Here is a 22,932-nt window from a genome sequence, read left to right on the forward strand (position 1 = left end):
ATTTCGAAGTTCAACCAAAATTGTACCAAAAGGGGGGGCTTTGATAGTGTGGGCGACTTCGACTTCAAAATCCCGAGTCCGATAGCTGGAGAACCAAAATCTATAAAATAGAGGATCAAAGAAACGGAGTAAGCAATTTATGCTTAGTAAGTTTTGAGCAAGGAATTCCAGCACAGCAAAAGTATAGCATTCATATAGCTAAACGAATAATTTCATATGCACAAATTTTCGATATCATACTTGCTTCACATTACCAACCCTTATGTACATACACAAAAGATCAACTTAGCCAAAGGCCGGTAGCTCGTTTATCAACTGAGCGAATACTTATTTGTAAGGGCTCAACTAAATTCAAGGACATACGAAACATACCTCAATGTTGGGATGTTTCTAGAGTATTTACTGAAATTTTTACAGCAAGATCATTCATTCCCAAATCACGTACCTTCGGAATTTAACCGGATATAGCTACTCGTTCAAACGCCTTCGGGACATAGCCCGGTTATATTAACTCGCACAATTGCCTTTGGGACTTAACCCGGATTTAGTAACTCGCACCAATGCCTTCGGGCTTAGCCCGGAATTAGTATCTCGCACAAATGCCTTCGGATCTTAGTCCGGATATGGTCACTTAGCACAAAGCCTTCGGGACTTAGCCCGGACATCATTCAAATAACCATGCACATTTAACAGTAAATCATGGCACATTCGTATTTCATTTTCGTTAACAAAACTCAAACACAAGACACTTATCATTCTTGCAATTTCGGCTCAATAGCCACACACAAAGAGCATGATTTTAATTTGCTTAAAACATGATCTAATCAAATCATAATTTAAGCTCTTTTACTCAAGAACTTACCTCGGGTGTTGTCAAACGATTCCGATAGCTATTCGACCACTTTTTCCTTCCCTTTATCGGATTTAGTTCCCCTTTGCTCTTGAGCTTAATTAAACAAATAAATTGATTTAATCATTTGAGCATCGGAAAGAGGAACACAAGGCACTTAGCCCATTTTTATACATTAGACATTAAAGTCACATATGTACGGAATCATGAATCAAACTCAACATTTTAGCTAATTTTTCCCCCTTGGCCGAATTTTCTAAGCCAGTACAAAAGCATCAATATGCTTGCCTCTAACCGAATACATGCAACACCAATCTCCTTCCTATGGCCGAATATGCATGTCTATGTTGGGGCCGATTTCAACACTTAATACATTCTACAAGTATGGTCACTTGTATTGACTAAACACCCTTTTGTTTCAAGTTCAAAACTTGGCTAATACACACATATATACACTAGTAAAGCATCCTCTCCCTTTCCATCAATTTAACACATGCATTACTCATTAATATACAAAAATTATATTCGGCCTTAGCACACAACTTGCTAGCCGATTCTTCTCCATCTAGCAACCAATGCACATATGTGCTCACTCAAAAATGCTAAAAAGAAGATTCAAGAATCATCAGTCCACCATCACATGCATCATTAACAAGCTTCATATTTAGCATGCAATGGCATTAACACAAAATTTACCTAGGCCGAATATCATCCCCATGAGATAGCAAAGATTTGAACCATGGGCTAATTAGAACTCAAGCTAGCAACTAAAAACATGCATGAATCTCATGGCACAACCTCAAACATACCTTGATCTAGATACAAGTATGGCCAAACCTCCTCCTAATCCTCTTCCAAACCAAACATGAAGCAAGAACTCCTTCCTCCTTCCTTTGAATTTTCGGCCAAATGAAGATGAAAAAGGATGAACAAAATTTTCTCTTTTCTTTTCTTTAACTCAGGGCAATGGGGGGGAAACAACTACACACTTTTTTTTTTCATCATATTCCCTTTCATTATTTTATGCCCATGCTCCTTATTTTATTTTTTTCCACCCATGATGCACCAACACAACATGTCTATGACATGTCTTGCCCATCACACTTGGTCTACCATGCTTGTCATGGCCGGCAACTACTAGTTAGGGGGGGAATTTGACATGCAAGTCCCCCCTTTTTATTTCATGCTCTAATAGGTCCTTATGCTTCGACCTCTCACATTTCAAAAATGTCGCACATAAGTCCTATTGACTAAATTCACATGCAATCGACTAAATCGAAGCTTGAAATTTTTACACATTCATAATTACATATTCTAGACAATAAATATCACATTCAAACATTTCGGTGACTCGGTTTAGCAGTCCCGAAACCACTTCTCGACTAGGGTCAATTTTGGGCTGTCACAAGCTAGGTCACATGTATGGTGCTGAGTGAACATGATGTGTACAAGAGAGCTACGAGGTACTATATGGTAGCTAGGTCACATGTGTGATACGGGATGTATACCATGTAGACAAGAGAGCTACGGGAGAGGATAAATGTAGCTAGGTCGCATGTGTGGTTCCAAGTGAAGGACACCATGTAGCCAAGAGTGCTACGAGATAAACTGGCTAGGTCACATGGGTAGTACTAAGTGTTCACCATGTGTACAAGAGAGCCGAACTATATGAAATATGATGGGTGGAGCTATGTGCTGAAACCACTAAGTATCGAGGATTGATCCGAAGTGTTCAACGGGATGATTTTATGGTGACATTGTAATCATGGACCTATACTTGTGATGTATAAAATGTGGTGAAAACGAATTGTGATATGCATGTTAAAATGAGGTTAATACAAAGAAAGTGTGAAAGAGTGAATTAGCATAAAACTATTTTGGACAGTTGCAGTAATGTGAATTTGAAAACTCACCAAAAATAGTACGAATTTAATTAAGGCTGAATGATATATGAAAGTAAAGATTAATGAGTCTATTTTCATGCAAAAGAAACAGGGCAAGTAAAAGAATCCTATATTTTGAGATATTTATATTTTTATGAGACTTGTTCAGAATGACTACGTGATCCCCCATTCTGACTTTGAAAAATCATTAAAAATTGTACAAAATTAATTAAGAAATATAGTTTATATTTCTAGATTTCTTATTGAGTCTAGATTTAAAGGAAACAAATTTTATGGCTAAATGACTTTTTTACTTGGAGAAAATAAATTCGTAGTGAACAGAGGTCAGATCAGTCGAGCTGTATAACAAGGGAAACTTTAACTAATAAACTGTACTAATTGGATGGACTAAAAATTCTAGAAAACTTTTAGTAAGAAGTAATATAAGTCTAGTTTCAGGAAAATTTTACGAATTTGAATTTTGAGTTTCGTAACTCGAGTTATGATTTATTCAGTGAACATGACGCAGGAGAGACAGCTTGACCAAATTGGAGTAAATAGTGAAATTAAAAATAGATATACTTGAGTTATTTGGTAAACATATTAGATTCCTTAATTATTATTTATATACTTACTTACTAAGCTATAAGCTTACTTTCTTTTCTCTCTTCTGTCTTATAGTGTCATTCAGCAAGCACAGGAGTTAGAGATCGTTGAAGATCTGCCGCACTATCAGTACTTTTGGTATTAGAACTAAACATTTTGAATTATGGCATGTATAGTAGGCTTAGTTATTTTGTTACGTGTCATAATTGCCTAGGTATAAAATATTAGTTACAGTATTTGACAGATTATTTTGTACAAAGCCATTGAAATTGGCTAATATTATTAAAGGCATGTATTATAATGATTCATGATCTAATTGGATGCCATATTTTTGTCTCAGTTTTATTTAATGGTATGTATTATGATCTGGTAATACCTCGTACCCTGTTCCGGCGTCGGATATGGGTAAGGGGTGTTACAAGTTGGCCAAGTTGTATATTCTAGAGATTGTCAGACTACATGGAGTACCGTTATCGATTATTTATATAGAGACCCGAGATTCACTTCACGGTTTTGGAAGAAGTTACAAGAAGCTTTGTGCACAAAGTTGAGTTTTAGTATAGTGTTCAATCCTCAGACCGATGGTCAGTCAAAGAGAGTTATTCAGATACTTGAGGATATGCTCAGATGTTGTGTCTTAGAATTTCAAGGTAGTTGGGAGAAATATTTGCCGTTGGTAGAGTTTTCTTATAATAATAGTTACCAGTCGAGTTTGAAAATGGCACCTTATGAAGCTTTGTATGGACAAAAATGTTGCACACCTTTGTATTGGACAGAGCTTAAAGAAAATTAGATTTACGGGGTTAATTTAGTTAAAAAAACTGAAGAGAAAGTGAAAGGTATCAGAGATTGCTTCAAAGCAGCTTCAGATAGACAAAAGTCTTATGCAGACTTGAAAAGAAAAGAGATTGAGTATCAAGTTGGTGACAAAGTGTTCTTGAAAGTATCCCCGTGGAAGAAAGTCTTTAGATTTGGTAAGAAAGGCAAACTAAGTCCACGTTTTATTGGACCGTTTGAGGTGACTGAAAGAGTTGGACCATGAGCATATCGGTTAGCTTTGCCACCAGAGTTAGAGAAGATTCATGATGTGTTCCATGTGTCCATGTTACGTCGTTACAGCTCTGATCCTTCACATGTGATTTCATAGACAAAGGTTGAGATTCAACAATATATGACTTATGGTGAAGAATAGATGGTCAGTCAGAGCGAATCATTTAGATACTTAAGGATATGTTGAGATGTTGCATTCTTGAGTTCGAAGGTATGTGGGAATGATATCTACCTCTGATTGAATGTGTGTATAATAATAGCTTTCAATCGAGTATCAAAATGGCACCTTATGAGGCTTTCTTTCAATCGAGTATCAAAATGGCACCTAATGTGGCTTTGTATGGTCGTAAACGTCGTACACCATTGTGTTGGACTGAGCTCAGCAAAAACAAGATATACGGGGTTGATTTGATCAGAGAGACTAAACAGAAAGTAAAAGTGATTCGTGAAAGTTTGAAAACGGCGTCAGATTGTCAGAAATCATATGCGGACTTGAAACGAAAAGATATATAGTTTCAGATCAGGGATAAAGTATTTTTGAAAGTCTCATCGTGGAAGAAAATACTCAGATTTGGACGTAAAGGCAAATTGAGTCCGAGATTTATTGGGCCATATGAGATTATCGAGCGTATCAGGCCGGTTGCTTACAGACTGCTGCTGCAACCTGAGCTAGGAAAGATTGACAATGTATTCCATGTTTCAATACTTCAAAGATGTCAATTGGATCCTTCACATGTGATTAGTCCGTCTGAGATTGACATTAAGTCCGATATGACATATGAGGAAGAACCAATTCGTATTCTGGCTCGTGAGATTAAAGAATTGTGAAATAAGAAAATTTTGTGACAGCTCTAATTTGAGCCTAGTCGGGAAGTGGTTTCTGGACCACAAAACAGTCACAAAATTATTTAAATGCTCTTTTCTATGTCTATTATATGTGAAGTATCATGTGTGAAAGTATCATGTCTCAATTTTGTCATTTGAATGTGAAATTATGAAAAAGGACTTACGTGATAAACTTGAAGAATGTGTTAGGAAGAAATGAGGTGACCGAATAATGCATGGCTTATTAAAAGGGAGGACTTGCATGTCAAATTGTCCAATTTAAAGTTAGTGGCCGGCCATGATAATGATGATTTGTAATATATTCATTTATATATATAAGAAATATAATTATTAAATGTTTTATAATATGAAATAAGAATTAATAAAACAAAAAGGGGTGAAAAAGAACAAAGTTTTGCTCATCTTTCTTCTTCCTTAGTCGAAAAACCAAGTAAAAGAGAAAAGGAAAAGTTTCTAAGAAGTTCGGCCATGCTTGTAACTAGATTGAGGTATGTTTGATATTATTCTTTGAAATTCATGTATATTTTAAGTTGTTAGTTTAAATTCTACCTAGCCCATGGTTCAAATTTTGCTATTTGATGGAGATGATATTCGGCCATGGATGTTGTATTTCTTGGTTGGTGTTTTGATGTTTTTGTTATGAGGCATGAAGATGGCTGATTTTGAGTGTTTAATAAAAAGGATTGGATGTGAGTGTGTGTGAAATAGTAAATGACAAGTCTTGGTAACTTCATGAAGTGTTCGACCATTGTGTTAAAATGTTATACATGTGTTTAAATTTGGAATTTAATAGTTATATGGTTAGTATGGGTATAGATGACCGAATATGAACATGAATTATGATGTGAATGAATTGTTGTTAAATAATGGTCGAATGTGTTTAAATCAATGCAAGGTTGGGTTTGTTAGTAAATTGAGATAAATAGAATGAAATTACCATTTGTAAATTGTAAATGTGAGATCATCTTTGATTGAATTCAAAATGTCCTTGTGCTATAATCGTTTAAGCGGTTAGAAAGATTGCCGAATATGAATTAAAGGGAGAAATAAGGTAAAGGATGAGTTTGAGCTTGTAAATGATATACGTGATTTAATTGAGAATTTATAATCGACTAAAGTGATCATTGTGTAATTATTTATATATTTTTATTTATTTATAATGGCCGAATGTAGCATGAATAAGGATGTGAATAAATTGTAGTTATAGAGGTTGTCAATGAAAAATAAGAGTTGGATGAGCTAATGTTGAATGGACTTGTGGAATTAAGTATTAAAAGATTTTTAATTAATTAGTTAAGTGATATTCGGCTATATGAACAGCATGTGCACTTGATATTATATTACGGTCTAAGAGTGGTTGTATGAAAGTAAGGTTAAGCCATGTGAAGTGTGTAAATTACATGACTTTGATAAGTGTTGTTTGTGTTTTGAGACATATCAATGTTTTTTTTTATGTGCCGAATGTGATTTTGGATGAATAAGATGTGATAATTATAGTATTTTATAAATTGCTGAATGTGGTTTTAAATAATAGAGATGTGATAAGTTGAATTTGTTAATCAAGCTCAAGAGCATAAGGAGCCAATTTTGGATAAAGGGAAAGCGAAACTAATCGATTAGTCAATCCATAGTTATTCGATAAAATCCAAGGTAAGTTCTTAAGTGTTTGTGTTTGATCATGTTATATGCTTAAGAGTTGAATAATCATAATTAAGAAGATGTTTGATTGTATATATATACATATGTTCTTTGTGTTGAATGAATATTAAATTAAAGTTATGAGCCGTATGTGACTAGCATATCTAGTCGACTTTGACACTATTAAATGATGTACTAAGATATGTGTTCCAATGTGGAAATTAAACCCTATGTGGTTGAAACGATGAAAATCTTTGTTCATAGATATGTGTTTCAGTTATACGTAATTGAAGTATAAGTTATGAAAGTATGAAAGAACAGGCGAATTGTTTATCGAAATGTGATATTCGGGCCTTGGCCTAGCAAGCTTTAACCTGGTGAATAATATTATCGGGCTTCGGGCCTAGCAGGCTATAATGCCGGTAAGATAATATCGGGCTTCAGGCCTAGCAGGCTATAATGCCGATAAAATGATATCGGGCTTCAAGCCTAGCAGGCGAAATGCCGGTGAATGAGTTTAGACTTAAAGACGAGCAGGCTTCGTGCCGATGATGAATTCGGGTTTAAAACCTAGCAGGCTAAATGCCGGTGATTTGATAAAAGTCTAAGACTATGAGACCTTGTGTTAAATCAACAATTGAATTCGTTCAATACATTATGTTGGCCAGGTACGTGATATATACTTATACATGTTAGATCGATTTGAATTGAATCATGAATGTGAAATGAGAAGCATAGGTGAAGATGTCATATGTGTATGTGTGTATTCGGTCATGGTGAAAGGTTATATGAATTATGTGAAATACCATTTAGGTATGAATGACGAAAGTAACTGTGGTTATGAAATGGTACAATGGTTAAATTCGCTTGAATTAAAGTTGACACTGAAGTATTTAAATGCCTATGCCATATATGTGAGTAAGGGTAAAACCATCGTAAATTATTGATAAGGGTGGGCTATGTGCGGAACCATCTTATAATTACTAATTTGAACGGTTGTGTGCGAATCATTGAGCATGATGTATTGTATTGAGATTATGCTTAAGTGAAATTATAGATATGTGATGAAATTGATTGGTGATATACATGTTTAAATAATATGAATGCAAAGAATGTGTGAAAGAGTAAATTTGTAATAAATCACCATAAATTGTGGGAGTTGAGTTAGAATCTGAATAAATTATTTAATTAAAGCTTAATGAGTCTAGTTTCTTATACAAGAAACCGTGTAAGCAAAAGAATTGCTGATAATGAGATATTTGAAGTAGCGTGAGATAGAGTCAAATGACTTCGGGGTCCCCTGTTCTATTTTTATAAAATCATTATAACTTGTACAAAAATGGTAATAAGATAAAATTTATATACTTAGACTCCTTAATGAGTCTAGTTTCAAATGAAATCAACGATAACATATTTTGAGTTCTGTACAATGAGAAATTTGATTCGTAGTGAAGAGTGGTCAGATTAGTCAAACAGTGAAGTAGGGGAAACTTTAAGAAAAATCTAGTATTGATTGGCCAAGCCAAAAATTCTTAAAATTTTATGGATAGAAGATATATGAGTCTATTTTCATGGAAAATTAACGGAAATTGATTTGGATTTTATTAGCTCCATTTATAAATAATTTAGTGACTGTTGCTCAGGAAGACAACTTGTGGTGAATTTGTGATTATGTTGTAAACATTGATAAAACTTGTTAATGAGTTGCTTATTGTTTTCTTATGAACTTACTAAGCGTAAAGCTTACTCCCCTTTTCTTTCCCATATTCCCTAGGATTACCAGGTTAGCTCGGGTTGGAGGCCGTTAGAGATATTATCACATTGTCGAGTCTATGCTATCGGCGTAAGTAAATCTTAGTGTTTCGAGTCTATGACATGTATAGGGTTGTAAAGTTGAGTATGTAATATTATGATTAAGCCAAAGACTTTGGCTTGTTATTAAGGTAGTTTGATTATTCATATGCTTGTATGTTATTATCTCTTGTGATGCGGTTTATAGCATGTATATTTTGAATTTGAATTGTGATTCATTGTTGACTAAGTAAATGACACAAGACTAAGATATTGGTAAATATTTAATAATGTCTCATGAATGTTTTGGGGCCTTGTAAGCCCGATTAAAGGATAATATATGCGTGTATGAAAAGTTTAAAATTGATCAAAAAATTTTACGGCTTGGTTTTATATAAATGGTTGAGTTTAAATCTAGTAGCACCTCGAACCCTGTTCTGGCGAGGGATACGGGCGAAGGGTGTTACATTTAGTAGTATCAGAGCATGGTTTAGTCGATTCTTAGACTAACCTAGCTTAAGAGAGTCTAGCTATACATGCCATAGTATTTCTCGTGATAGTGTGATATCTCCCGGCCCTAACAAAATTATTGGTTAAGACAAGAATGAGTTCCAACCGAGCAAATCTTGATAGAGATAAGAGTAAAATTGAGATTAATGAATCATGCTTGTGATATGCTGAAAATGGGAAAGGTATGAAAAGAAATTTATGATTCTTTTTACATGAACTAGTACTCATTTTGTGATACTAATGAGTTAAAGAATAGGGAAACGTGGAATGAAATGAAAGTTAAGTTGTGATAAGCTCTTTCATACATGTCAGTATTCACATGATGATACATACCTAACTCATTTGGCTTAGTAATTATGAGGAGAAAATTTGTTTGAAATGACAGAATGTATCAATAAATGCTTTTATTGCCTGGTTAGTAATCAATATATGCATGAGATTGACATTTATGTCTAGACTAATGAAGTCAAGATGTCGTAATGTTATGCTTTATAATCTCAGTTATAGATTCATAAATGTCACAATAGCATGAAAATTGTAATGAAAGATCAAATTGGGTGGAATGCAGGGAATGGGTACGATCATTTACTAATGAATTGACGGAAAAGACCGTGGTTGGACAATAGCAATACATGAAATATGAAAGCTAGTGTAAGACATGTCCGGTACATGCATCGGCCTTGTAGGTGCAAGTGTAAGACCTGTCTGGGATAGGCATTGTCACCGAGACAGAGGAGCTAGTGTAAGACCCGTCTGGGAAGTGGCATCGGCTCAACTTGTGCTAAGCATAAGACCTATATGGGATAGGCATCGGCACGACAATAGCAGAGCTAGTATAAGACCATAGTTGGACTATAGCATCAAGTAGGCGATGTACTCAAAACCATAAGACGTTCTCCAATTTGATAAATAGTGACAAGTGATCAAGATTAGACGTGGAAACTTGATAAGAAAGTTTTGGTAATTTGGGAAAAAGAAATGAAAGTTTTGAATTGTGATAAATTCACTTATGTTTTGCTAACATTCACAAGAAATAAAGTTGCATGTATTACTGAGATGTATGAAAACGTGTTCTTAATAAGTTGGAAATTTGACATGTTTGAATCAATGTGCGTAATGCTATGTAGTTGTTGAATGTGTACTTGCTTGAGAGTCAAAAGTTTAAAGGCTTTACAATTTTCGCCCCTTACCAGAATAGAGTTATACAGTAAGATTCTCGAGAGATACATTGCATGAGTTTGCAAAAGTGAAATTAAAGAGTACAATAGTGTAATAGTATGGGATTAGTGAAAGCAGAATTAGACGGTTGAGTCATGATTGAATTATATTGATGGCTGAGTGCAGTAGTTATAGTCGGGCAGTTACTATGACTTCTCCGAGGCATTCTATGTGTACATTTATCTTAAGAAGTATATGTGACGGTTTAATTTCAGAAGGAATTTTTGTTATATGAGAACATTAATTCAGCATACTAATAAACGAAAGCATCGTTGGTTTGTTTGGGTTACGTTCGACATTGCTATGTCTTTCTTTGGTATTTATTCCCATATGTGAATATGAAAATCAACAGAAAAAGCTGTATGATGCTAATACTTTGTTTCTACTGATTATTGTTCAGTTAAATATTCGTGAAGAGTATATTGTCTCTGTTACTATGGATTTCAGTAAATATGAGTGACATTGTTCTTTCTGGACATTTTCTGGGATATCATCAGAATTGATATCATTCTATATGGGTGGTAATTTACTGATATTCTGTGTAACTTCAGACATTGATATTTTGCTATATCAATTTCTTATGATTTCATGTGATTATCTGTAAGAAATATTTATTTGACAGAGTTGATTATGTTTATTATAATTATAATTTCTGGCTTGAAATGTGAGAGTATAGTGGTACCGTCATCAGAGTTATAGAAGTTGTGATTCTGTATTGGTTGTTGTTTAAACCATATTTGATTCTCTTTTGTGTTCAAATGTTTCGTTAACAATCAAGATAATATTTATTAGAGGGTTGAGACATTTTTCCTATTAAGGCCCAAAGATGTCTATCTGGTTAAGGTGACTTCAGTATAATTCAGAGTTTCGATGATTATTATATGAGACAGTTTTATTATAAACTTTTTCCCAGTTATTGTGAAAGATTCGACATCATTAAAAGTGAAAATGATAGAAGATCAAGATTAAATCCGTATAGTGATATTTCAGAGGTTATCTTTCTAACAAGAAGAAAGATGTGATTTGAGGGATAGTCTAGAAGAAGAATCTGTATTCGTGAAGATTTGGTACAAAAATTATATCTATCGGAGCAACTCTATGAGAAAAGTTAAAGTTAGTTCGATTGTTGAAGCTTCTTTTTGCACGAAGATATTATCAACCGAAATGTCAATTCTGGTTCAGCTTGAGTTGAATAATGACTTTATGATCTTCAACCATATGTTAATGAATAGTTTGAATTTTGTTCTAATGAAAGAACGATACCCTAATTTATTCGCTGGTAAGATTTTTGGGGACGAAAATTCTTAAGGGGGGAGAGTTGTGACAGCTCTAATTTAGTCGGGAAGTGGTTTCGGGACCACAAAACAGAGTCACAAAATTATTTAAATGCTCTTTTCTATGTTTATTATATGTGAAGTATCATGTGTGAAAGTATCATGTCTAAATTTTGACATTTGAATTTGAAATTATGAAAAAGGACTTATGTGATAAACTTGAAGAATGTGTTAGGAAGAAATGAGGTGACCGAATAATGCATGGCTTATTAAAAGGGAGGACTTGCATGCCAAATTGTCCAATTTAAAGTTAGTGGCCAGCCATGATAATGATGATTTGTAATATATACATTTTATATATATAAGAAATATAATTATTAAATGTTTTCTAATATGAAATAAGAATTAATAAAACAAAAAGGGGTGAAAAAGAACAAAGTTTTGTTCATCTTTGTTCTTCCTTAGCCGAAAAACCAAGTAAAAGAGAAAAGGAAAAGTTTCTAAGAAGTTCGACCATGCTTGTAACTAGATTGAGGTATGTTTGATATTATTCTTTGAAATTCATGTATATTTTAAGTTGTTAGTTTAAATTCTACCTAGCCCATGGTTCAAATTTTGCTATTTGATGGAGATGATATTCGGCCATGGATGTTGTATTTCTTGGTTGGTGTTTTGATGTTTTTGTGATGAGACATGAAGATGGTTGATTTTGAGTGCTTAATAAAAAGGATCGGATGTGAGTGTCTGTGAGATAGCAAATGACGAGTCTTGCTAACTTTATGAAGTGTTCGGCCATTGTGTTAAAATGTTATACATGTGTTTAAATTTTGAATTTAATAGTTATATGGTTAGTATGGGTATAGATGACCGAATATGAACATGAATTATGATGTGAATGAATTATTGTTAAATAACAGTCGAATATGCTTAAATCCGTGCAAGGTTGGGCTTGTTAGTAAATTGAGATAAATAGAATGAAATTACCATTTGTAAATTGTAAATGTGAGATCATCTTTGATTGAATTCAAAATGTCCTTGTGCTATAATCGTTTAAGCGGTTAGAAAGATTGCCGAATATGAATTAAAGAGAAAAATGAGGTAAAGGATGAGTTTGAGCTTGTAAATGATATATGTGATTTAATTGAGAATTTATAATCGACTAAAGTGATCATTGTGTAATTATTTATATATTTTTATTTATTTATAATGGCCGAATGTAGCATGAATAAGGATGTGAATAAATTGTAGTTATAGAGGTTGTCAGTGAAAAATATGAGTTGGATGAGCTAATGCCGAATGGACTTGTGGAATTAAGTATTAAAAGATTTTTAATTAATTAGTTAAGTGATATTCAGCTATATGAACAGCATGTGCACTTGATGTTATATTACGGTCTAAGAGTGGTTGTATGAAAGTAAGGTTAATGAATGTAGTAGTGCCATGTGTAGTGTGTAAATTACATGACTTTGATAAGTGTTGTTTGTGTTTTGAGACTTATCAATGTTTTTTTTATGTGTCGAATGTGATTTTGGATGAATGAGATGTGATAATTATAGTATTTTATAAATTGCCGAATGTGGTTTTAAATAATAGAGATGTGATAAGTTGAATTTGTTAATCAAGCTCAAGAGCATAAGGAGCCAATTTTGGATAAAGGGAAAGCGAAACTAGTCGATTAGTCAATCCGTAGTTATTCGATAAAATCCAAGGTAAGTTCTTAAGTGTTTGTGTTTGATCATGTTATATGCTTAAGAGTTGAATAATCATAATTAAGAAGATGTTTGATTGTATATATATATACATATGTTCTTTGTGTTGAATGAATATTAAATTAAAGTTATGAGCCGTATGTGACTAGCATATCTAGTCGACTTTGATACTATTAAATGATGTACTAAGATATGTGTTCTAATGTTGAAATTAAACCCTATGTGGTTGAAAGGATGAAAATATTTGTTCATAGACATGTGTTTCAGTTATACGTAATTGAAGTATAAGTTATGAAAGTATGAAAGAACATGTAACACCCCAAACCCTGCCTAGACGTTACGGCCGAATTCGGCATGTCACATTGAAGTGTTTTTCGAAAACCATGTTTTCATTGAAAACCCTTCTTGATGTAAAACTCATTGGAGCGTTATTGTAAAACTCATGTTTTAATTAAAAATCTTTGAAAAGAATATTTTCGTTATAGATTAAAGTGAATGGAAGCTGTGCACCAGGTAGGAAGCCAGAAAAGAGGAGGTGAGTCTATTGGACTACTTAAGTACCAAGCTCTTCATGGATCCAATCTTAGACATGCACACGTCCATTGCCACACTTAAAGCATATTACTTGTCTACGAACAACAAATTAAGTTTAAATCCATTTAAAATATTTATTTCCTTTGAAAACATTTACGTTGCGGAAACTTTGCTCGGTAATCGTGATATTTTGAAAATAAGTAACTTTTATAAAACGCGCCCTAGAGCTAACCAATTTAATAACCCAAAATATTAAAAATAATAAAAAGAGCGGCCTTATTACAACTTAAACCAGAATAAAAATAATAATCAAAATAATAAATGCAGAACTTATTTTAAAGAAAACAGAAACTTAATCTTCATGGCCACTCTGAACCCTGCCCAGCTCCAAGTCCACCAACTAGGGCTCCCCTGCAAGGATGGAAGAGAAAGGGGGTGAGTTTGGAAACTCAGTGTGTAAAGTATCCCAACCAGAGCCCAAATCAGTTCAAGCTTTACTGGGCCTAAGCCTTATTCAGAATTTAGTGTTAACTGGGCCTTAGCCCATATCAATATTAATCTGGGCCATAGCCCCTTACAGTATCAGAGTATACTGGGCCTAGCCCATATCAGTATCAATCTGGGCCGTAGCCCTATACAAGTCGAGATATATTGGGCCTTGCCCATATCAACACAGTTGGGCCCATTTCAATACAGTCTCATATGATTAATGCATGATAACCCCATCCAACCCTGCACTTGCCTCCGTCCATCCCTACACTTCCTGTAGGGAATAAATCACCCACGCCATCCCTACACTTACAGTGTTAGCACCGGTTGCAACACTAACTATAATCCGCAGCAAAGCTGCTTATATCAGAATACATGGCACAGCCACCAGAATGGGTTCTTCCTCCATAACAAAACCCAACCCCATGCAACAGATATACATGTAATGGCATACAACAAACATAATCAGAATATCATGCATTTCAGTCAAAATTAACCCTAGGGGTATAACGGTCATTTTGCACCTAGGGGTAAAACGATAATTTTCATACTTAGGGGTAGTTTAATAAAATTTACTATTCTAGAGTTTACATACATATTCTAACCATTAACACATTAACAGAAGCACTTACCGAGCGTTTTTACCGAATTGGGCTCGTTGGCCCACTGACTCGTTTTCGGCCCATTAAGCCCAAATATACCGAAGTGCACGAAATTGCGCACTCTGCAATCATACTGTTTGCGATTACCAAAATTAACAACCAAACCACCTCACAAACGCTCGCATGCTCGCAAGTTCACAAATGTCGGCTTTTCAGATTTTCGGCTTTTGTCGATCTAGTCTATGAGTGGGTGTCGTTTACACACCTGTTTGCGACGATATGATGACGAGTTCCACACAGGAGTGGCCTACAGTCAATCACTAATATGTTAACTATGAATCCAATCGCAACTTATATACAGAATCCCTTACCAAAAATTCGGCCATTAACACCTTAGGCACTAAAGTTCTTACCTTTGCCGGAAAAATGGAATAGATCTAATTCTGGTCGTTCCAAATATCCAAGCCCTCGATTAGTAGCCTTTAATCCACACTAGAGCAAAACAAATCAAATAACACCACTAAACCCTTTTAGTTTAGTCGACAGGCACCCTTTGCATATAGGGGTTTTCAGCTTTTCTTTAAATCCCGAAATAAAGAATGGAAATAAGATTCCGAGTACTTACCACCAATGATGTACTTGTCAAGAGCGTTTCAAACACTTCCCCAATCTCAGATCCACCGTGAATCCAATCTTAGAATGTGAGTAGAGAATAGAACTGGATATTAATTCCCGAACCACTAAAATATGAGGCTTTTCGGCATTTTAGTATAATGAAAAAGAGAAAATAGAAAAATAGAAAATAAGAGATGACAGTACAGATTCGGCTTTGAAGGAAATTAAAGAAGGAAGAGATGAGATAAAAGAAAAGAAAGAAAAGAAGAGTAGAAGAAGATAGGTTCGATTATTATCGATGAAGGAAAGATGAACAAAAAGGGAATAATTCATAAAAGCCAAAATTAAAAGAACAAATACGGTACTTAATGCTTATTAAAAATTCTTTCTAATTTCAAATTCCCTTGCTTTGCTCCATGAATTAAGCATTTGAAATTCATCCAACCACCTAGCAGCCTTATCCACCGTTTGACTACTTCAGCCTGCTGCCTGGGAAGAGTTTTGGTCCAACTCTACTACTCTCCCAAATGCATGCAGCAAAAAGGGGCATCTGCGCGCTCAGCAGCTTGAACCTGGGCCTTCCACACGCATAGGCACGCTGCTGGCCACTACATCGTAGCTTACTCTTGGATATATGACAGTCGAAATTAACTTTAAACCTTACCTGCTGAAGTCTTGGTCCGCCTAAAAAAAAACCAAAATAACGCCAGCACCTGGATTCGAACTCGTGCCCTCTCAGTCCCTTTAACGAGCTGCTGTCACTGCGCCCAAGGCACTCGTTGTTTTAGGCCTTGCTTGCGACTTTTCTTAAACCTTATTTTATCGCAACCCGTTTACAAACCAAATGTCTCGCGCGCATCGCGACTTGAACCCAGCCACCTCCCCCGCCCTCCTAGCACACTTAGCCACTAGGCCATATGCTTGCTTCTGACATGAATTAGCCTGAACAATTAATGAGGCCTACCTGCGACAGCCCTTGGTTTTTCTAAAATAAAAACCCACATTTCCGCACGCAAGGAATCGAACACCTGCTCCCTTCCTACTGCTTACCACGCCTAACCACTAGGCCAGACTCCTTCTTATGTCCAATTTTAGCCCAACTTATTAATAAACCTTAATGCTCAGATCCCCTAAAGAAGCAAAAATAATAATTTTTGCTAGAGTCTTGGACCAAATTTTTCCCTCACTTTAAATACTTCTAAATTTATTTAAAATCTAAAATAATAATAATAATAACCATAATAGTGAAAATTTCAAATATGATAATATATATTTTTTTTCCTAATAATAATAATTATAATTTCCATAAATCAATAAAAATAGATACAGTAAAATTTTCTAATAATATGTTAATTTAAACACTAAATTAACAACAATAATTTTATAAATATATTTGTATCTAAAAATTATAATGATAATAATTTTCATAAAAATTAAAATATTAGTAATAACATAAATATTTTATCAATATATATATATTTAAACACTAGTAATATTAAAAACTTCTCAATATTCAGGTTTTCTTCTATCCGAATCCCAGACTCAAAGCCCAACTCTTCTAGGCCCAATTTTTGGGGCGTTACAGAACAGGTGAATTGTTTATCGAAATGTGATATTCAGGCCTCGGCCTAGCAAGCTTTAAGCTGGTGAATAATATTATCAGGCTTCGGGCCTAGCAAGCTATAATGCCAGTAAGATAATATCGGGCTTCGGGCCTAGCAGGCTATAATGCCAGTGAAATGATATCAGGCTTCAAGCCTAGCAGGCGAAATGCCGGTGAATGAGTTCAGACTTAAAGACTAGCAGGCTTCGTGCCGGTGATGAATTCGGGTTTAAAACCTAGCAGGCTAAATGCCGGTGATTTGATAAAAGTCTAAGACTATGAGACCTTGTGTTAAATCGACAATTGAATTCGTTCAATACATTAAGTTGGCCAGGTACGTGATATATACTTATACATGTTAGATCGATTGGAATTGAATCATGAATGTGAAATGAGAAGCATAGGTGAAGATGTCATATGTGTATGCGTGTATTCGGTCATGGTGAAAGGTTATATGAATTATGTGAAATACCATTTAGGTATGAATGACGAAAGTAACTGTGGTTATGAAATGGTACAATGGTTAAATTCGCTTGAATTAAAGTTGATACTGAAGTATTTAAATGCCTATGTCATGTATGTGAGTAAGGGTAAAACCATCGTAAATTATTGACAAGGGTGGGCTATGTGCGGAACCATCTTATAATTGCTAATTTGAACGGTTGTGTGCAAATCATTGAGCATGATGTATTGTATTGAGATTATTCTTAAGTGAAATTATAGATATGTGATGAAATTGATTGATGATATACATGTTTAAATAATATGAATGCAAAGAATGTGTGAAAGAGTAAATTTGTAATAAATCTGCTTGGGACAGCAGCAGTAACGTGATTTTGGAAAATCACCATAAATTGTGAGAGTTGAGTTAGAATCTGAATAAATTATTTAATTAAATCTTAATGAGTCTAGTTTCTTATAAAAGAAACGTGTAAGCAAAATAATTGCTGATAATGAGATATTTGAAGTGGCGTGAGACAGAGTCAAATTACTTCGGGGTCCCCTATTCTGTTTTTAGAAAATCATTATAACTTGTACAAAAATGGTTATAAGATAAAATTTATATGGTTAGACTCCTTAATGAGTCTAGTTTCAATTTAAATCAACGAGAACATCTTTTGAATTCTGTACAATGAGAAATTTGATTCGTAGTGAAGAGTGGTCAGATTAGTCAATCTGTGAAGCAGGGGAAACTTTAAGAAAAATCTGGTATTGATTGGACACACCAAAAATTCTTAAAATTTTATGGATAGAAGATATATGAGTCTATTTTCATGGAAAATTAATTTAAATTTATTTGGAGTTTAGTAGCTCCAGTTATAAATAATTTAGTGACTGTTGCTCAGGAAGACAACTTGTAGTGAATTTGTGATTATGTTGTAAACATTGATAAAACTTGTTAATGAGTTGCTTATTGTTTTCTTATGAAATTACTAAGCGTAAAGCTTACTCCCCATTTCTTTCCCATATTCCCTAGGATTGCCAGGTTAGCTCGGGTTGGAGGTCGTCAGAGATATTATCACATTGTTGAGTCTACGCTATCGGTGTTAAGTAAATCTTAGTGTTTCGAGTCTATGGCATGTATAGGGTTGTAAAGTTGAGTATGTAATATTATGATTAAACCAAAGACTTTGGCTTGTTATTAAGGTAGTTTGATTATTCATATGCTTGTATGTTATTATCTCCTGTGATGTGGTTTATAGCATGTATATTTAGAATTTGAATTGTGATTCATTGTTCAGTAAGTAAATGATATAAGACTAAGATATTGGTAAATATTTAATAATGCCTCATGAATGTTTTGGGGCCTTGTAAGCCCGATTAAAGGATAATATATGCGTGTATGAAATTTTTAAAATTGATCAAAAATTTTTATGGCCTGGTTTTATATAAATGGTTGAGTTTAAATCTGGTAGCACCTCGAACCCTGTTCCTGCGAGGGATACGGGCGAAGGGTGTTACAAATTTCGTTAGTCAAAATATTATGGCTTAAACACGGTGTTGAGGAAGCAATGTGGGAACCAAAGGATGCAATGAGGGAGAATTATTTGAATCTATTTGTAACACCCTAAACCCGGCCTAGACGTTATGGTCGAATCTGGCATGTCACATCAAACTATTTTTCAAAAAAATTGATCATTAAGGTAAAAATTCGTTACTGAGTTTAAATCCTTTTACTATTATTTAACAAAATTTCTTGTCAAACAGTCAACTTATTAACTAACGGTGTTATATCAAATTGATTTAAAAACGCAAAAGCTTTTTAAGTCGATGAAGTTTAAAACGCGTGTTTTCGAAAACAGTAATTGTTTTAAAAACTAGTCTTTACCTAGACTAGCAGTTTAAAAATGTATAATCTAAAGCCCAATTAAAACTTAAACTGACAATTGGCCTTATTACATAATCAGAAACCCAATATGAAATTTAAAATAGATAAAGTCAAGTTGCAGATCAACTGCAATCGTATGGCCACCTCCTCGTGGCTCCAAATCGTCTAAGGTTGGGGATTACCTGTGTAGTTAAAAGAAAGGGTGAGTTCATGAAAACTCAGTGTGTAATTCCTTATCAGTCAGACAGAAAATAGTGCATGCAGTAACAGTCTGGGCCTGAGCCCTATTCAGTGTCAGTACACCTTGGGCCTTAGCCCTACACAGTAACAGTGCAGGCCAAACCCAATACGGGATCAGTACAGTGCAGATATGCAACCCATTCCAATCCAACCAACACACCATGTGGGGATTAAATCGACCCACCCAACCAACACACCAATATTGCAGCGAAGCTGCTAACAATAACGCAACAAAGCTGCTAATACCAGTAAACGTGGCAAAGCCACCAGAACAGTAAAAACGTGGCAAAGCCATTATACAGTACTTCCTCCAAATCAGAATCCCAACCCTAATGCAGAATGTCATGTCATAAATATTACGTTATGCAAAGTCGTACTCAGCACAATCATATAAGTAAATCATAAGCACATCAGTCATACGGGACATAAGGGCATAATCGTCATATTACCATATAAGGGTATTACGGTCATTTTGCTCTATAAGGGTATTTTAGTAATTTTGCACTACAAGGGTATTTCGGTCATTTTACCCACAAGGGTATTACGATCATTTTACAGACCAAGGGTATTTCAGTAATTTTACAAATCAAGGGTATTTCGGCAATTTTACAAATTGAGAGTATTTATGACGCATCATATGGTCCACCATCGCCTCGAGCAACTTAAGTAACCTAAACAGACATAACGGTGCCAATGGGCCTAACGCCTATACTCGGCCCAAGTGGGGCCCACACTCTCATGTGGCCCATTTAGCCCAAACTTAGATACGGTTATGCGTATACAATAGCCCGGTTCATTAATAATCACATACCGCAGATTTTATCCGTGTGGGGCTCACTAGCCCATTGGGCCCACACGACCTATTTCGGCCCATCAAGGCCCAAAAACAACCTAAGTCATGTGCACGATATGACAAGTCTACCTACTTCTCGCTTATCAACCAAATTTACCCACACGGGCCCATATGGCCCATTTAACCCAAAACTAGCCACGGCTGTACGAACAACGTAGCCCAGTCCAAACTTACCACATAACATACATTTTATATGTGTGAGCCCATAAGCCTATTGGGCCCACACGGCCCAGCCCGGCCTAACGTGGGCAAGAATGGCCTATGCCATGTACGCAACATGACGAGCAGGCCCATTAGACCCTTTTCAACCCATACCATATTCCACCCAGCAGCTAATTTAACACTAGCGGGCCCACGGGCCCATGGGGCCCTTTTTCGCCCATTTCGTAGCCCAAGTGGCCCACTACAGCTTAAGCCCATGAATTCGCTCATGGTGGCCTTCCTCGTAGTACGCCCACGTTTTGTGAGCTCAGTTCACCACACGCGCGATCTCACGCTCGTGTGGCATCATACGCTATATTTTCGGCTTTTCAGCATTTTGCCGATCTACAATCATAGCAAAGTAATCATCACACACAATTTCGGCTTTTCAGCCGTTTATCAAAACACACCTTCTTGCGAAAACTAGGTAAGATCCATGCTCTTCGAACCTAAAGTCAAACAAGATACACATATCAGCTTCACAACCAATAGGGTTAATGATTAGCTTTACCCCCAAATCGACAACCCTTGCTCACATTGGTTGAGAAAATACCGCTACTCCTCTATGATAGTTGGCTAGAACCGATCACCCTTCCTTGTTAACTAACTACGAAAAAATAGTCAACTATCAGTTACAACTACCTAACCCAAGGGTTGATGTGCACGAATCCGAAAGCACAACCCCTAGATTAGAGAACAAATATTCGGCCACCACACAACACAACAACATCTATCTCTAGTTGAACCAAATAAATAAGAACAGGATTACCTTAGATGAAATCACAAGGGGATTCCAAAAGCTTTAGCACTTCTGGTAAACCCCTCGAGACATCTAGGACCCAGTTAACCAATAACACATAGAGGGTCAAAGGTTGCAATCTGAACCCAAAAGAAGAAGAAGCATTCGGCTTTAAAGAAATAAAAGGAAAGGAAAGCAACTTGAAACTACAGAAAGAATGGAAGACAAAACTCACAGAATGATTACCACCATCACCACCAAAACTTAAACAAAGGGAGAGAAAGAACAAAAAGTGTAGTCGGCTAAAATATGAGAGAAGAGGGACAAAGGTTCGGCCAAAAGAAGAATCAAGATTGAAAGGAGAAAAAGGCAATATTCGGCTTTGAGAAAAAGAGTAGAGAAAATGCCTAAAAGCAATTGGGTCACCAAGGTAGAGCACGAAAAAGCACAACAAGAAAACAGGAAAATTTGGTACTTAGGAAAACCGAAACTAAATGTCACTCCCAAAACTCAAAATTTGGCACAAAGAAAGAATACTCTAAAAGTTCCCAAAATGCACATGATTATGTTACACGAACTTTTCAATTATCCATTTCAAACTAGTGTACTTAAACATACATTCCATGAATTTTGAGTAAATTTACTCATAGCATTTACTTAACCAAACAAGTCAGAAACATAATATCATATGAATGCCATATAATCATAGATAAGTTTATCACAATATAAACTTTCATTTCATTCACGTTTCATCATTTCTCAACTTTTGATTATCTCATTTCGTACATTGTCACATACATATCATGAACTTCTATTCTTACATTTCTAAGTTCCTTCTCATCATAAACACATTTCAAATATCTCAATATCACTAACTCATACTTCTCTTACCATATACATAATTTAAATTTAACATTTAATAATAAATAATTTGAATTATAGTAATATAATCGTACGTTGAGTATGTTTGTACTCAGTGGTATTACCATAATTCAAATTATAAATACTATAATAAATAATAGACATCAAACATGTAACAATATAAGTCATATGTGTTAATTATGCTTTAATTTCATATCTCGGCAATAGTCTTTCATCAAATGGCATCATATATCATCTATATGATCTTTAATCAATTCATGAACCTTTGGTGCAAGCTTTCAATCTCATATCTCTATTTCAATTCACAATTCACATTTCTTTTCATAATTCCACTTTTTCACACTTTCTATAATTTAATCAATCAAATTCATTCGATTTTCTCATTTCATTTACTCAACCCTATTAACATAACTCGGACTCAGACAGATACACGGATCCAACCAAACACACCAATAAGGCACATTGTGCCT

At 35.0% G+C, this 22,932-nt stretch overlaps 1 long non-coding RNA gene across 1 annotated transcript; it reads right to left on the minus strand.

The window, feature by feature from the left end:
* Positions 1-15,159: 15,159 nt before the first annotated feature.
* On the minus strand, positions 15,160-16,139 carry LOC121232272 (uncharacterized). The gene is made up of 3 exons (XR_005930633.1): positions 15,626-16,139; positions 15,414-15,492; positions 15,160-15,307 (listed from the first exon to the last, which is right to left on the minus strand). It is a non-coding gene; the product is annotated as an uncharacterized lncRNA (long non-coding RNA).
* Between the last annotated feature and the right edge of the window lie 6,793 nt (positions 16,140-22,932).

The sequence above is a fragment of the Gossypium hirsutum genome, chromosome A07 (genome assembly GCF_007990345.1).
Source record: "Gossypium hirsutum isolate 1008001.06 chromosome A07, Gossypium_hirsutum_v2.1, whole genome shotgun sequence".
Classification (NCBI taxonomy): domain Eukaryota; kingdom Viridiplantae; phylum Streptophyta; class Magnoliopsida; order Malvales; family Malvaceae; genus Gossypium; species Gossypium hirsutum.